Below are 18180 nucleotides of genomic sequence, written 5' to 3' on the forward strand. Positions count from 1 at the left end.
GTAAATCCCTGTTGCTTATTTATTTTTTGCATAGTATTTTGTATCTATTAATCCAACACTCCTAACTTATTCCTCCCCTCATCCTTTGGTATCCATAAGTTTTCTTTTTTGGGGGCTGGACCTGCAGCATATGGAAGTTCACAGGCTAGGGGTCGAATTGGAGCTATAGCTGCTGGCCTACACCACAGCCACAGCAACCCCAGATCCAAGCCACGTCTGAGATTTATACCACAGCTCATGGGAACGCTGGATCCCTAACCCACTGACTAAGGCCAGGGATTGAACCTGTGTCCTCACGGATACTAGTCTGGTTCATTAACCACTGAGCCATGACAGGAACTCCCTTCACTAAGTTCTGGCTGTACTTTAAAGATTAAAAAACTCCCCTGGCTAATCAGGCCCTGACAACCTTTCCAACTGTTGTTGTTCAAACTGTAATTCATTTCTTGAATGTTTTGCACTCCTCCCCACCCAGAAATTTTGTCTTTGCTGTTCTTCCTGCTGAGAGTACTCTTTTCCTTCCTGCCTTGGCCTAGCTAACACCTTCTCAATCTGTAGGTCTTGGCATACATTAACTCATCCGAGGCTGCCTTTGAAGACCCTCGAGACTTATATGGGGTGCCTAACACAAGGGTTGGCGCATATTGTGAGCTCACAAATACTTACTAATAAACTGATGAAGGCCTCAAGGGACAGGTGTGTGATTACATTACTGCAGTTTTTCACATGACCTCTAGGTGTCACCCTTGCCTTCAGTTTAACTGGGCTTTGGCTGGGCAACTAGAAGGAAGGGCTGAGTTGATGCCCAGCCTGGTCTACCCACGCAGCAAACGCAGAAGGGTTAGAGGAAGCCCAGCTGCTTCTGCTGCTATTGTCACTGAATCTGGAGCCTGGCCATTTCTTTTCTCTCTGATCATTCTTTAAGAGCTCCTAGGGGTGTGCGTAGGCAGCAAGAGGCAGGTGTGGGTGGAAGGGGTTGAGGAAGAGGGTCTGGGTGGGGGATCCACGTAGCATTGACAGCCTATCCACACAAGGGTGGGCTCTGCCCCCTTGAACTAGATGTAGGCATAGCCGGGGAATGCCAGGGATGCCCCTTCATAGGCTGTCATCCTGACACCAGGCTGTGTATCCACTGAGGAGCCAGCTCTGTGTTTCCCTGAGTCCACGATGAACTCATCCAGGTCTTATCTGATTGCACACGGGCAGCTGGACACGGAAGCAGGGAGGGGGGGGACCATCAGGAGCTTGTATTAAACTCGAGAGATAAGTGGGAGGTGGACGAATGGGTGGAGGCTGTGCCAAGGGTCACATTAACACACTGCCTTGCCCAGAGTTTGCGCTCAGGGAATGGCTGCAATGAGTGATATAGCCAAGCGCCTCTCTTTCCCAGAGATATTTGTAAGGCTGAGTTTTATTTTTGTCCAGATGATTGTTTAGGAATTGAGCTGCTTTTGAATACTAAAGAAGAGTTGATCGTGTAGCGGTGTGGGCAGAAGCCTGACTAGGCTGGACAGTGGTCCGAGCCCTGCTGGACACGGATTGGTCTGGCAGCCAGATGTCTGCTCCACAGGAGGTGTGGTAAACCAGACTTTGGGATTCCTATACATTAGAAAACAAAAATGCAGGTGTTCTTTGGTATCTCAGCAGGTTAAGAATCCGGCCTTGTCACTGCTGTCGCTGGGGTTGCTGCTGTGGCATGGGTTTGACCCCTGGTCCAGGAACTTCTGCTTGCCATGGGCTCAGCCAAAAAAAAAAGCAGACGTCCCTTAAGAATTTTAAGTTCTCTTGCAGGAAGGTGCAAGACTTTGGACTGTGCAGTCTCACTTTATTTTCAAAGAGATGTCCAAAGACTTTTGGGGTGCAAGATCTGTCCTGGACCATCTTGGTTTCAGGCCTACCCAACCCCTGGCCCTGGTGTGGCTTGGTTTTCCATGGCCAGGTTCTGCCCTGTGGCTCCACTTTGCCAGCCAAGCCATCAGATGGGGGGTACTTGGGCAAGGGTTCCCCGGAGACAGGCCACGTCTCGGTTCTTCGCCAGCTGGCTTTCCAGCTTCTGCCAGAGAACTGAGCCTTGTGCGTTCTAGGGGAGGCTGGGCATCTGAGCATAACGCAGGGCTGGAGAGGAGAGAAACCGTTTTTTCTGTTGTCTTGTCCACAGGACCCCTCTTCCTTCAATACGAAAATACCTAGTGTGTTTCAGCCGTGACAAGAGGGAGGAGGATTTGTGAACGTCGCCAGCATGGGGCCATCACATTGATATGGGCCCCTTGCCAGGAGCTCATGGAACACAGTGACCTGGTGCAGCAGAAAGCACATGACTTTAGGGTCAGTCAGAATTGAATTCTGGGAGTTCCTGCCATGGCTCCGTGGTTAACAAATCTGGCTAGGAACCACGAGGTTGCGGGTTCGATCCCTGGCCTTGCTCAGTGGGTTAACGATCCGGCGCTGCCGTGAGCTGTGGTGTAGGTTGCAGATGCGGCTCAGATCCCGCATTGCTGTGGCTGTGGTGTAGGCCGGCAGCTCCAGCTCTGATTAGACCCCTAGCCTGGGAACCTCCATATGCTGTGGGTTCGGCCCTAGAAAAAGGCAAGAAGACAAAAAAAAAAAGAATTGAATTCTGCTACTTTCTTGCTGGGTAACCTTCCAAAATTACTAAACCTCTCTGAGTCTTGATTTCCTCAACTGATAAATAGGGATAATGGTAATAGTGTGTACATGATGAGTTTGTTTGGAAGTCTGAATTTGCTGACCAAGGTATGTAGAGCTCTGAAGCTGGCATGTGACAATATGATGTTCATTGAGTGCTTATTGTGTGGCGCACGTCGTGTTTAAGTGCCCTATAAGCATAGGGTGAACTCACATAAGCCTTGGCGTTGTATAATTTCATTGTCGGTGCTTGAAATACATAGATGCAAAACCGAGGCTCAAGGAGCATATGTAACTTGCCCAAAGTCACAGAGCTGGTAAATAGCAAAGCCCAAATTTGGACCTAGGCAGTCAGGCTCCAGTTCACACGTACTTAACTACCAAGCCATGATGCCATAAGGAGTAAGGCTGAATAAAGAATAGCTATTGTGATCACAGTAATTTAGTATCAAGTGCTTTTTATATCCATGGTGCTAAGTGTTAATTATTAGCGTATTTGGATGCAACATTTATCCTCTCTGTTCCTATTTCTTCCCCAGCTATGGCAACAAAGGGCCTTGTGCTCGAAACAGCAGAGCGTCCTCCTTTGTCACGTCCAGCCCAGTGCGTCAGTCTCTGCAAACAACAAAAGCTGTGGCCACCCAGCCGCCTGTCCCTGCCCCCACCAGAGCCCAGAGAGAGGCTGGGGCCTCTCCAACTGGAACCGAGCTAGGAGAGCCGCAGACAGGTACAGCTCGGCGGACCCCGAGCAGGCCTCACAAAGGAGAGGTCATGCTTAATAAACCTGATTAATTTCTTTGAGTGGCCATGGTGCCGGCAGACAGGGGTGGAAGGAGCGACAGTAATTCATCCTGATGCCAGGGCACAGGAGCGCAGCTAAAACCCACACACAGATTTCGTGGTGATGCCGCTGGGGCCTGGAGGGGGCTGGTGGGGGTCAGCCTTGGGGGCAGCGAGAGGAAAACGCAGTGCGTGACCTAATGAAGAGGAAACCAGAGCAGAGGCAGAGTGCCCCCAGCCCAAGCTTCTCAGACACTCATCTGACCGGGACGCTTGCCTGTGAATTCCCTTGCAAGGGCTGCCCACCGCCTACGGATGGTGATGACGTGGTGCTCATCTCAGAGCGGGAGCCGAGGCTGTTGCATATTTACTGTGTTTGGAGCGCTGCACAGAGGGGAGACCTGGGCACAGAGCTCTAGACACCTGCACAGGCCCCCAGGGATTAACACGCAACCGGGACTCCAAACCAATCTGTTCGCACATGCCAGTCTATGTGCACCTGTGTTTAAGGGTGTGCCTCTTCCGTCAGACAGGAAGCCCCTCTGGAGCAGGAACCACAACTGCCCCGTCGGCCCTCAGCGGGTGGGGTCACGGACGCTCCTACGTCCTCTGCGTCTCTCCCCATGAACTCTCTTCCCTGGGTGAGCTCATCCCCGCTCTCAGCTTCAAGTCCCACCTCCTGGAGGAAGATGTCTGGGGAAGGCGTCGTGGCGGAGTGGACTCCCTAACTTCTACTCCACCCCAGATTAGTCTGAGCCATCGTTCCTTTTTTTTTTTTTTTTTGCTTTTTAGGGCCACACTCCTGGCATGTGGAAGTTCCCAGGCTAGGGGTCGAATTGGAGCTGCAGCCGCCGGCCTACACCACAGCCACACCAGATCCAAGCTGTGTCTGCAATCTACACCACAGCTCCTTAACGCCGGATCCTCAACCTACCGAGTGAGGCCAGGGATCGAACCTGCCTCCTCATGGATACTAGGGAGATTCGTTTCCTCGGTGCCGCAATGGGAACTCCCCATTCTTCCTTCCTGCCAGTGACTTAGGAATGGTTATATGCCCGTGGTTATAAAGTTGGGAATGATGCTATGCCCGGTGAGACTCAGGCTTGGGGGCCTCTGGGAAAAGTTTTCTCACTTCTCGGAAAAGCCACCAGCAGCAAAGTGGCTCTTCCTCCTGCTCCTGGGAATGGTGTCGCGTCTGACTGTGTCCTGGACCTCCTGCAGCTGGTGTGCGCACAGCTGAGGATGGAGCCAACAGGCAGGATGGCTCCGTGGAGAGCTGGAAGGCGTCCTTGTCCTTGAGGACACTCGGTCTGCCAGCCGTGGAGGCCACCCTGATGCTGAACAAGGGAAGTTAAACGTTGTCACTGCTGAAGCCATGGAGAATGAGCATTCTGATGTCTGGGGTAGAGGCATCCTCCCTGAGACAACCAGGGCAGCGTTGTGGGCCCCTTCCTAGAGAACAATTTCTTTTAAAATTATATTTTGTGATGGCATTGGCATAAAGATGAATATGTTATCTATTAAGGCATCACTGAATTTTTTCCCTTCTGATCTGAAGGATTTTTTTTTCTTGTCTTTTTGTCTTTTTTAGGGCTGCACCTGTGGCACGTGGAGGTTCCCCGGCTAGGGGCTGAATGCTGTCCCTTTCCCTCCGCTGGCCCAAGCCACAGCCACAGCAGTGCGGGATCCGACCTGTGTCTGCAGCCTACACCACAGCTCACAGCAACGCTGGATTCTTTAACCAGGGATCAAACCCGAGTCCTCACGGATGCTGGTCGGGTTCGTTAACCGCTGAGCCACAGCAGGAACACTTGATTTGAAGGAGATTAAAGCATCTTTTTTTGCGGGGGGGGGGGGGGGAGAGGGCTAAAAGTATGGGGGCACGAATGTATCCAGTAGCTAGCCTGGCCCCGGATACAACTCCCAAATATTCGCCTCCAGGCCCTACCTCCTTCTGGGCCGTCAGACGCACACACCTCACTGCTTCCTCGAGTGTCTCACCTAAGGCCAAACAGTTTCTCCCATACCTTTTCCTTGTCTGGTGTCCCTGGTCTGAGTGACCCATGTACCGACAAGCTCATTGTACCAGCCAGAACCCTGGGACCTCAACCTCTCCCTCAGCCGGTACCCAATCCATCACCAAATGCTGTCACTTTCCCTCCGTGGTGGCTTTAGAGCAGCCCTCACTTATTTCCATCCCCACTCCTGTCTCCGCTGCTATTGTCCTGCCGACTTTGTTGAGGTGAATCTGCAATCCACGTGTATAAGGTAGCCCAGACTCAGCCCACCAAGGGATGAGTGTTTCCTGAGTGTGAGTTTTTCTGCTGGATGCTGTGGAAGACAAAGAAATCCAGGACAGGGGTTCCTGTTGTGGTGCAGCAGGAGATGCATCCGACTAGTGGCCCTGCGGTTTGGTGTTTGATCCCTGCCCTCGCTCAGTGCGTGGGGGGTCTGGCATTGCCGTGAGCTGTGGTGTGCATTACAGATTTGGCTCTGATCCTGCGTGGCTGTGGCTGTGGTATAGGCTGGCAGCTGCAGCTCCAATTCAACCCCTAGTCTGGGAACCTCCATATGCTGCGGGCGCGGCCCTAAAAAAAGAATTAGAGTTTGACGTGTCTCTAGGGCATCCAGGTGGAGCTGCTCAGGGGCCAGTTGGATGGACCCCTGTGGAGCTCCCAGGATGGTCTGGTCTGGTGATACAGACGTGGGAGTCATTGTAATAGAGACGAAGGCATGAGGAAGGGTGTCATCTTTGAGGGATGGGGTGGCATGTGTGGAGGGAAGAGGGCTGAAACTAAGTCCCAGCTTCTTGGGAGAGAAATCTGACTGGCCCAGCTGGGGCTAAGAGGTTAGAGTCAGGTCAGATAAACATGACTGCCAGGGCTCCAGGGCCCCAGTCGTGTAAGTGGTTAGGGGACAGGGCATTCTCAGGGAAGGCATTTGTTGAGCCAAGTTGGCATCAAAAAGATGGCTTCCAGGAGTTCCTGCTGTGGTGCCGCCGTGGGTTAAGGATCCGGTGTGGCCATAGCTATGGTGTGGATCACAGCTGTGTCTCAGATTTGACCCCTGGCCCAGGAACTTCCATATGCAGCAGGTGTGGCCAAGAAAGGAAAAAAAAAAAAAAAAAAGAGAGACAGCTGCCAGAGAGAATATCTGCCCATGGAGCTGGCACTTGTAATAATACTCATAAGTCTATGCTGCATGAATGAGTATAATAATAAATAAATGGGAGTTCCCGTCGTGGCGCAGTGGTTAACGAATCCGACTAGGAAGCATGAGGTTGCGGGTTCGGTCCCTGCCCTTGCTCAGTGGGTTAACGATCCGGCGTTGCTGTGAGCTGTGGTGTAGGTTGCAGAGGCGGCTCGGATTCCGCGTTGCTGTGGCTCTGGTGTAGGCCGGTGGCTACAGCTCCGATTCAACCCCTAGCCTGGGAACCTCCATATGCCGCAGGAGCGGCCCAAGAAATAGCAACAGCAACAACAACAACAACTACAACAACAAAAGACAAAAAGACAAAAACAAAAACAACAACAAAAAATAATAAATAAATAAATAAATAAATAAATGAACTAATGAAGTGATGAGTGATCTTGCCACAGACTTGTTTTGTTTTGTTTTTGGTTGTGCCGGCAGCATGTGGAAATTCCTGGGCCAGGGATTGAACCTGAACCTGAACAGCAACCTGTGCCACTACAGTGACAACGCCAGATCCTTAAGCTGCTTTGCCACAAAAGAACTCTGCCACAGACTTTGTGCTAGCATGATTTTTAAAAATTGATATGTAGTTTACATACTATAACATTTTCTATTTTAGGAGTTCCTGTTGTAGCTCAGCAGGTTAAGAATCTGACATAGTATCCATGAGGATGTGGGTTCGATTTCTGGCCTTGCTCAGTAGGTTAAGGATCCAGCGTTGCCACAAGCTACAGTGTAGGTCACAGATGTTTCTTGGATCTGGCTGTGGCATAGGCTGGCAGCTGCACCTCTGATTAGATCCCTGGCCTGGGAACTTCCATATGCTGCAGGTGTGACCCTAAAAAGAAAAAAGAAATTTTATTTTCAAGTGTACAGTTCAGAGTTTTTTGTTTTGTTTTTGCTTTTTAGGGCTTTTAGGGCTGCAGCTGCGGCATATGGAAGTTCCCAGGCAGGGAGTCAAACGGGAGCTGCAGCTGCTGCTCCCAGCCCCAGCCCCAGCCCCAGCAATTCAAGATCCTGGCTGCGTCCTTGACCTACACCACTGCTCACGGCAATGCCGGATCCTTAACCCGCTGAGCGAGGCCAGAGATGGAACCCACATCCTCATGGATCCTAGTCGGGTTCATTAACCACTGAGCCACGAAGGGAACTCTGAATAGTTCAGTGTTTCTCAGTCGCAGCACATGTGTTTGGCTTTGTGCTTCTTTCTATGCTGCCCTCAATCAATCTGTGAGGCTGCAGCAGGCAGGCGGGCAAGCAGGTGGCCCTGGTCAAGGACAAACCCATGGACCGCAAGAACCTCCTGGACGGTGGAGGCCGGGACACCCAGAAAGCATGGACAGGCCTGGAAAGGGTGCGTTTCTGTTGGCAGAATAATGACCCCTCAGCGACATCTACCTCCTAACCTTCGGAACCTGTGACTGTGTTGTGTTGCACAGCAAAGGGGAATTAAGGCTGTTAATTGGCTGATTGATTATCCAGGTGGGCCCGGGGCATATACAGGTCTTTAAAAGTGGAAGATGGAGCCGAGGAGGAAGCAGAGTCAGAGGAGGAGGTAGGACGACAGAAGCAGAAACAAGAGGGTGTCCATGTGAAGGGATTCGAGCACTGCTGGCCTTGATGAGAGGAGGGACCCACAGTCAAGGAATGCGGTGCCTCTGGCAGATGGAAAAGGCAAGGAAGTGGATTCTCCCCTAGAGCCTCCGGAAGGAACGCAGCCCTGCCAACCCATCACCTGATTTTAGCCGCGGGGAGACCCACGTCAAACTTCTGACTTCCAGAACTGTAAGTAACACATTTGTGTTATTTTAAGCTACTGATGTTGTGGTAATTTGTTACAGCAGCAACAGGCGAACTCATACACCCTCTTAGCCCACTAACTCCCAGCCGGGGCCACACCACCAGGCTCTTTTGGATCTTTGTTTCCTTCCATTCCCCTGGAGGTACTCTCTTTTCTCTAAGATCTGCTACTTTGTCCTCCTGGTCCTTCCAGGCAGAGGACCCTTTGGGGATGTGGCTGAATCCTTGATGCCAGGAACAGACCTACCCAAGTCCACCTGTCCTTCCAAGGCCTGTCCCCCAAATGCCACCTTCTGCTTGAAGCTGTGCACTTGTACGACTGGGACTTTGTCTCATGCCTCTAGGAGTCTCCTTGTTTGCCCTTTGCTGTTTTAAAATGCCAGTCCTTGTAATCAGGGGAAGTCATGTGTGGTCACCTCTTGTTATCCTCGGGGGATTGGTTCCAGGATACCCCCTGCCCCTGTGTGTAACAAAATCCGTGGATGCTCAAGTCCCTTGTGTCAAATGACGTAGTACATTTGGCCCTCCAGTTCCATGGATGTGGAAGCCACGGGTTGGGGGGCTGATTGTATGTGGCCCTCCGTTTGGGGAGAGAGTCAGCAAAAGGTAAAGAAGAGAGATGGGTTGTTTTCCTAGGACTATAGTCATCGCTTGTCATCACTGTGAAAAGACAACCCCTCCCTTCAGGCCGGGGAGTGGCTGCCTCGCTCCCTGTGTGGCTGTCTCTTGTGCTCACCTCCTGCCCTCTTGGCACCATCATTGCTGGGGAACCAGCTTCACAGCACCTCACTTCAGCTCCTCCAGGCATCTCCCTCTCCCTCTCAGGGCTTCTGGAGGAACTCCTGGAACTCATGTTGGTGCTTCTGGAGTGTGAGGGTGTTACCACCTCCTGCGACAACCCTGGACCCAAGGGGATGGGTGTGGGAGGGTCAATGCTCCCCTCCTCTGGTCTGTGGGCAGATCACTTTGAAGTGGTTTTTCAGAGCTCGTCAGAAGGCTTCAGCGGGATCAAGCCCCAGGTTCCACAGCCGTGATCAACTCAAGCTAGAATTAGTTTTCCTGCTGTGTTTCCGTCTCCCGAGTCCCCGCCTTGGTCCCTGGGATTTTACTGCCTAAAGGGAACCACCTGAACACTAATCGCAAGCTCCACCTTCTGGGGGAATCCAGCCTCTGGTGCCCCACCCTGTGGCTGGAGTCGCACTTGTGTCGTGTGGCTGGTGACCAGCAGGAGAGCAGCCCAAGGCCATTTGGAGTGTCAGCCTTATAGGTCTGACCCAAATACAGACTCAGTAGGAATCATTTGTCTTCAGATATCACTTCACCCAGATGTAGCAGGCTCGGAGCTCCCTTTTCCGAATACATTTTTTCTTTTTATGGCCACACCTGCAGCATATGAAAATTCCTGCAGCATATGAAAATTCGTGCAGCATATGAAAATTCCTATGCTGCAGCCACGGCAACACCACATCTGAAGCACCTACTTCAACTGAGTTTTGACAAGGATGCCAGGACCATTCAATGGGGAAAAATAGTCTTTTCAGCAAATGATGCTGGGACAATTAAATGTCAACATGCAAAAGAATTAATTTGGGGAGTTCCCGTCGTGGCGCAGTGGTTAACGAATCCGACCAGGAACCATGAGGTTGCGGGTTCGATCCCTGCCCTTGCTCGGTGGGTTAACGATCCAGCGTTGCCGTGAGCTGTGGTGTAGGTTGCAGACGCGGCTCAGATCCCGTGCTGCTGTGGCTCTGGCGTAGGCCGGTGGCTACAGCTCCGATTCGACCCCTAGCCTGGGAACCTCCATATGCGTGGGAGTGGCCCAAGAAATGGCAAAAAGACAAAAAAAAAAAAAAGAATTAATTTGGGAGTTCCCCTGTTGTAGTGCAGCAGAAACGAATCTGACTGGGAACGATGAGGTTGCGGGTTCGATCCCTGGCCTCACTCAATGGGTTAAGGATCCGGTGTTGCCCTGAGCTGTGGTGTAGGTCGCAGATGCGGCTCAGAGCCTTTGTGGCTGTGGTGGGCAGCTGTAGTTCCGATTTGACCCCTAGCCTGGGAACGGCCCTAAAAAAAAAAAATAATAATAATAATTTGGACCCCTAACTCCCACTGTATAGAAAATTCACTCAAAATGGATCAAAGGCTTTAATGTAAGAGCTAAAACTATAAAATTCTTAAAAGAAATCACAGTATAAATATCCTTAATGTTGTATAAGGCAATGGTTTATTGTACATGACACCAAAAGCCCAAGCAACAAAAGAAAAAAAGACGGAACAGATACATTAGATTTCATCAAAATTAAAAGTTTAGTGATTTGGGAGTTCCCTTGTGGCTCAGTAGATTAAGGACCTAGCTTATGTCTGGGGAATTAACTGGTCTCACTCCTTTTGCCATTACCTAGAAGTAGCTGGCCTGCTAAAATGGTGGAATGGCTTCCCGAAGACCCAATTTTGGTGTCATTTGGGAGAAAGCATTCTGAAGTGACAGTGTTCTGTCTTCTAGGCTGACGTGCATACTCTGATTCGAAGACAATTATACGGTACTTTCTCCCCCAGAGCGAGAACATGTGGGTCTGGGAATCCATGAGGGCAAGTAGCAATGTCTCATTTCATTCTTATACCTGATAACCCACTCACAGGAGCTGTGTCTCCCATCTTGTCGACTTTCAGGTTTGATAGTTTGGAGGTATTATTCTCAAGGGGGAAGCTTCTGCACCCAAGGGCTCTGGTCCCTCCGTGTGCTAACAGGGGTCCTGATGCCTCATGGAGGGGGCTGGTGCTTACACCGACTGAGACTCCCTCAGGCCAGAAGTGCTTGTTGTTGGGAACTCATCCTCTGGGCCAGAAGTTTGTGTTAGGGAAGTCTCCCAGCAGAAACGGGCACCAGGCTGTTGCAGGTTGTTTGTGGGTTGGGTTTAAAGTAAGCGCTGCTTGGGACTTCCCGTCGTGGCTCAGTGGTTAATGAATCCGACTAGGAACCATGAGGTTTTGGGTTTGATCCCTGGCCTCGCTCAGTGGGTTAAGGATCCGGCGTTGCCATGAGCTTCGGTGTAGGTTGCAGACACGGTTCAGATCTGGCGTTGCTGTGGCTGTGGCATCAGCTGGCAGCTGTAGCTCCGATTAGACCCCTATCCTGGGAACCTCCACATGCTGCGAGTGCGGCCCTAGAAAAGACAAAAGAATAAAAAAAAAAAGAAAAGTGCTGCTTATGGTTTGGGTTTATGACTTGGTATGTTTTTTTTCCTTATTATGCTTCTTAATATGTTACGTGGTTTTGTTGGGGAGACTTGGGTACATGGAGAGGAGAGGACGTGGCATCCATTGGTGGAGGAATTTGCAGTGCCTTGTTTGATTGGTTAAAGTTTGAATTGTCTGAACCATGAGGATCTCGAGGTCACAATAGACTAACCACAGGAAATTGTCTTTCTGTGTCTTTACAACCTACCTTTAAGCTGGAACTTCCCCCACCCCCTCACATAGCAACACCCGCGTTTCTGCCATCATCAGATTTTTCCACTGCCCCTTGTGTTCCCATTGTAACCTTTTTATCCCCGCTATCAATACTCTTCATTTTTTTCATTTTTATTAAAGTGTAGTTGATTTGCAATGTTCCTTCAATTTCTGCTCTACAGTGACATGACCCAGCCACCCATACACACCCATTTTTTTTCATGTCCCAAGGCTCTTACCCAAGAGACTGGTACAGTTTCCTGGGCTGTACAGCAGGACCCCATCACCCATCCGTTCTGAATGGAACAGTCTGCATCTACCCCAAACTCCCCGTCAGCCCCCTCCCCACCTTCCCCCTGGGAACCACGAGTCTGCCGTCCATGTCCACGATGTGTTTCTGTGTTGGAGATCGTTCGTGCCATGTTTTAGACTCCACGTGTAAGTGATAGCATATGGTGTTTGTCTTTCTGACCTCACTTCACTTAATATGAGAGTCTCTAGTTCCACCCATTGTAACCTTTTAATAAGCCAGCAGTCTCACAGGTAACCCAGTCTTCTAGGTCATCTGTCAATCTTGCTGCCTACAAGCTCGCATGTGGGCCTGATTCAGTGCAATTTGTCTGTTAATGTGGCCTCATTCGTACCTATAGGCTGCTGAGGCCTGGGAAAATTCTGGTATAAAAACATTTCCAGGAGTTCCCACCGTGGCTCAGTGGGAACAAACCCAACTAGCATCCATGAGGACTCGGGTTTGATCCCTGACCCCACTCAGTGGGTTAAGGATCTGGTGTTGCCCTGAGCTGTGGTGTAGGTCGCAGATGAGGCTTAGATTCCGCACTGCGGTAGCTGTGGCTGTGGCGAAGGCCGGCAGCTGCAGCTCTGATTTGATCCCTAGCCTGGGAACTTCCATATGCTACAGGTGTGGCCCTAAAAAGACCAAAAAGGAAGAGAAAAAGAAAGAAAAATTCCAAGCTGAAAATTTTTCTAAGAAAGAGACAAAAAGCCTCAATCCAAAGAAGGTGTTTACAAATACTGACCCATGAAAACCGTAGCTCCAGTTTACATCTGAATGGCCACCCACCTCCTGGACTAGTGCTGGCTGCACACGTGAAGAGTCTTTCGTGGTAGTTCCTGTCTTTTGTGGCGCAGTGGAAAGGAATCCGACTAGGAACCATGAGGTTATGGGTTCAATCCCTGGCCTTGCTCGGTGGGTTAAGGATCTGGCGTTGCTGTGAGCTGTGGTGTAGGTCAAAGACGCAGCTCAGATCTGGCATTGCTGTGGCTGTGGTGTAGGCCGGCGGCTACAGCTCCGATTAGATGCCTAGCCTGGGAACCTCCATATGCCGCGGATATGGCCCTAAAAAAAGCAAAAAATAAAAAAGTCTTTTGTGGCCACGGACATGACACGCTTGCTATTTCTGGCATTCTCTGCCTACAAGTCTCCTCTGCTCCCTTACGGCAGTATCATTAAAAGGAATTATCCGCTAGCATCCCCAGGTGAATAATCATTGCCAGAAATGATGAGTGGCATTAAATTTAGAAAGGGTTGGCAGAAGAGCAGCAGGCGTAGTCCTTGACTTACCTACAACTGGTGCATTTGCACATTACACTATGATATGTCCAAGACATTTTGAATATTTGCACATCTGCTGATCAGTGAACCTTTTGATCTGCCACACGATGCCAAGCAACAGTTTGGTTTTTCCATGTTTGTTAGTATAGCACTATTTGTCCAACTTTGAATTTTTTTGTGCATTTTACTGGTATTTTATATAAATAAACGGGAAATGGAAATATGAAATTGCTGATAGTGGCGATAAAATGTGTATGTCTTATGAATGTATTGCAATTGAGATAAAATGGTTACCATTCGCTTAAGGTGAAAGTGCTGACTTTATCCTCATTTGGATGCTTTTTGGTGTTAACTCAGTTAATTTTGTGTTGATTTGGAAGGGGAAAAAATTAAAGAATAGGTTTAAAATGTTGGAAATGTAGCATCAGATATGTAATTTGAAATTCTACATGTATGTTTAATTATTATATATATTTGTAATTGAGAATAGGTATCTTTCCCTTCCTTGATAAATAGAAAGTTAAATGTTCACATGTTTGACTTTCATATAAAATTTTATGAACAAGTCATGTATGAAAATAGCATACTTGGGAGTTCCCGTTGTGGTCCAGAGGAAACAAATCCAACTCGTATCCTCGCTCAGTGGGTCAGGGATCTGGCGTTGCTGTGAGCTGTGCTGTGGATCCCAAATGCAGCTCGGATCCCAGGTTGCCATGTCTCTGGCAAAGGCCAGCATTGGAGCTCCCATTTGACCCCTAGCCTGGGAATTTCCATGTGCCACAGTGAGGCCCTAAAAAGCAAAAAAAAAAAAAAAAAAAAAAAAGTAGAATACTTACTTTTCGTATATTTTCCTGGGACACCACTGATCAAAACTTTGAGGAGACTGTGGGACTTTTTCAGATCCTAAAAACACAGTAATAATAGTAGCAGTGGTACTAGTACTTACTCCCTTTTAAGCACTTACTGTGCCTCACCCTCTATGCTTTGCTGTGTCACAAATCTAAAATCATTAAGTTCTCTTTTTTTTTCTTTTTTGTCTTTTTGGCCATTTTCCTGGGCCGCTCCTGCGGCATATGGAGGTTCCCAGGCTAGGGGTCGAATCGGAGCTGTAGCCGCCAGTCTATGCCACAGCAACGCGGAATCCGAGCTGCATCTGCAACCTATACCACAGCTCATGGCAATGCCAGATCCTTAACCCATTGAGCAAGGCCAGGGATCGAACCTGCAACCTCATGGTTCCTAGTTGGATTCGTTAACCACTGAGCCACGATGGGAACTCCTAAAATCATTAAATTCTTACCGCCCTTAGTTGAGACAGTGATTATGCAGCCTTCTGTTTAATCAAAGAGCATCCTAGAGGTCACAGAATTAAAATGACGTGTCCAAAGTCACAACCAGTATGTAGAGGATGTATTGATTCCAAAAGCCATGTAGCAATCACTAGCTTCTTTTACTTTCCTCTTTGCTCAACAGTCGAGTTTGAACGAACCTCTTTTGAAGTCAGATTATGACCAGATGATGAAACTTGTGTGAGGAAAAGGCGTGAGTCTCTGTGTCTTGCAGAGATAGATGGAGCATTTTTCAGGAACGAGAAATAATAAGCATTGTGATAACATCTCAAAATACTTTTTTTTAATATCGAAAAGGGAAACGACAGAATACCCAGTATGTTATAGGTAGGACATTTTGCAGAACCCTGGTACCATCAGTATCTGCTTCCGCTGCTCTATTTCTAGAATTCATATTGCTCTTCCAAGTTGAAGGTAAGCCAAGGCTGGACCATGGCGCTCTCTCCATGCTCGTGTTCCTTTACGCCTTTAATTGATGTGTTTCCAGAATGACACATTTGCTCTGCTGACCTGCAGGGTACATAAGAATATGCTATAGGAAGATAGAACCAACAGCACGATACGTGATGATCAAAATATTTCTGCCGTGTTGGTCTTGCTGCGTGATCTGCCTCCTTTTTCTCAATGTGGAAGCAGGCCTTTTCCAAACAGTTTGGAGAACAGTATTTGAAAAATGGAAAATGGTGCTGTTAGAGCTAACAGCCGCTGTTGTAGTTACTCTACTTGCAGAGGCAGAAACGCAAACCCACAAATGTTGGTCAAGTGACGATGTGCCAGGAAGGCCTTGAAGATGGTGGGGTATAGGCCACATGGAAGCAAGGTGGGTTTCTGATGAGCAAGTGCCATTCTGGAAACACATCAATTAAAGGCGTAAAGGAACACGAGCATGGAGAGAGCGCCATGGTCCAGCCGTGGCTTATCTTCAATTTGGAAGAGCAATACGAATTCTAGAAATAGAGCAGTGGAAGCAGATACTGATGGTAATAATAGCTTAGCATTTGATTCCTATTAGATTCAGTCTGAACCAATTTTGGTCTATTTTTCCTAAAAGATCTTTTCCAGATGTGGAAGTATTTGAGAAGACATAACTAATATATTTATTCAGTCAGCAAACAGGTACCAGGTGCTGGGGACAGTGATGCTTGAGTGATACTTGAAGTTGCGTAGGATATGTGTGCCATGAGGGGGTTTGGGGGGCGCGGGTGGGCTATCCCAGCCAGAGGGAGCAGTATATGCTGAGGCACAGAAGCAGATGTGAGGCAGGTGTTGACATTAAAAGAACGATCTCCTTGGAGTTGCCGTTGTGGCTCAGTAGTAACAAACCTGACCAGGATCCATGCGGATGTGGGTTTGATCCCTGGCCCTGCTCAGGGGGTTAAGGATCTGGCCTTGCCATGAGCTGTGGTGTAGGTTGCAGGTGTGGCTTGGATCCCCCGTTGCTGTGGCTGTGGTGTAGGCCGGCAGCTGCAGCTTTAATTTGACCCCTAGCCTAGGAACTTCCATATGCCGCAGGAAAAAGGAGAAAAAACAAACAAAAAAAAGAATGATTTTTCTCGAGACCCACTGTGACACAAAGGGGTTGGTGGTGTCTCTGCAGCATCGGGACACAGATTTGATCCCAGGCCTGGCATGGTGGGTTACAGGACCCTGTGTTGCTGAAATGGTGGCATGGATTACAGCTGTGGCTCAGAGCTGATCTCTGGCCTGGGAACCCCATATGATATGGGTTGGTGGAAAAAAGAAAGGAAGGAAGGAAAGAAAGAAAGAAAAAGAAAGAAAGTGATTTTTCTCTATGGAGCGGGTGAAAAATTGCTCTTCAGGAAAAACAGAATCACAGGTAGTTTTTTGGTTGAGGAAAACAATGTATGATTCTTGGGGGGAGGAATGCGGAGTGGGCGGGCGGAGTGGGCAGGCGGAGTGGGCAGGCGGAGTGGAAGGTGTGGGATGAAGAGGGCAGAACTGATCTGCCAGAGAAAGTGAGGGGAATTCGGGGCTTAGGGGCGTCCTTGAGGAATCAGCTGGGCAACTTGGAGAGTGTGGAGCAGGAGAAGAAATGAGGAGATGGAGAGCTAGTCCAAGGAAGAACCTTGAGCAAAATAAAGGCGCCACTGTGAGCAGGAGATCAGGACAATCCGTGATAAGGCGAACTCGAGTCCCTCCCGAGGAAGGTACCAAACATCGCAAGGATGCAAACGCCTGCATTCCCTGGGCAGTGGCTTGAGTGATCTTTATTTGGATATTAAAGAGTAACCCCGGCAGGCTGGGGGACTCAAGGTAGTTGCTAAGTTGACATCCTCTTCTTATATTTGCAAAATATACACCTGCTTTTTCTAACGGGCAAACGATAACGTTGTTCTTAAGGTTTGCAGTTCCTGGGCTCCATTTTTTATATTTAAAATAATTAGGGATTTTTGTAATTCATGTTCTGAATTTAAAATATTTTAAAATGTAAGATAGGGAATTCCTGCTGTGGCTCAGTGAGTTAAGAACCCAACAAAGTGTCTATGAGGCCTCGCTCCGTGGGTTAAGGATCTGGCATTATTGCAAGCTGCAGCTTTGGTCGCAGATGTGTCTCGGGCCAGTGTTGCTGTGGCTGTGACGTAGGCCGGCAGCTGCATCTCCAATTCAACCCCTATCCTGGGAATTTCCATGTGCTGCAGATGCAGCTGTGAAAAAAAAACAGTAATACACAACATGTAATAATCTTTAACAAATGAAATTATGCACAATGCGAGTTTATGTTCTCAACCCAACAAAAAAGGATTTCATCTATTAAAACATTTTCCCAAATGTCTGGTTAAAGTACACATTCTCTATTACAAATTAAGTCAGTCTACACTGCAGGCTGAATCAGTTCTCTGATGTAGAGGAAGGGCTTCATAGGCAAAGGGTGAAGCAAAGTACCGGTCACTGTGTCTTCGCTTCATTAGTCCCATAAAAGAGACCGATCCTTCCAGGCTGGGTGCTCCAGGGGCCATAAAACCGTATATTCTCCAGATTCTGTGTCCCTTCCACGCCCAGTCCAACCTGTTCCTCCTGTTTGATTTGCACACACCAGCATTCACTCCCACTTCTCTGGCCTTGGACTCTTGTTCTGTCTTCAGTGTCATGAAATGCGTTAAGTCGAATACACAAGTAAGGTGTTTAGCACTTGGAAAAGAGGCCTGGATTGGAAGCATACATCTGAGTTACTGAGATATAGCTAGTTATTAAAGACATGGGTGTGGGCGAAATTGTGTAGCGAGAGAAGGCTGAGTGAGAAGGGAGGTGCCATAAAAATATCTGCAGTCCAGGGCAGGGAAAACGAACCACAGCCGTGGAGAAAGAGGATCAGGTGCAGGGGGCAATCACTCAGGAGAGTCAGGTGCGAGAGGAGGAGAAAGTGTT

The sequence above is a fragment of the Phacochoerus africanus genome, chromosome 8 (genome assembly GCF_016906955.1).
Source record: "Phacochoerus africanus isolate WHEZ1 chromosome 8, ROS_Pafr_v1, whole genome shotgun sequence".
Lineage (NCBI taxonomy): Eukaryota > Metazoa > Chordata > Mammalia > Artiodactyla > Suidae > Phacochoerus > Phacochoerus africanus.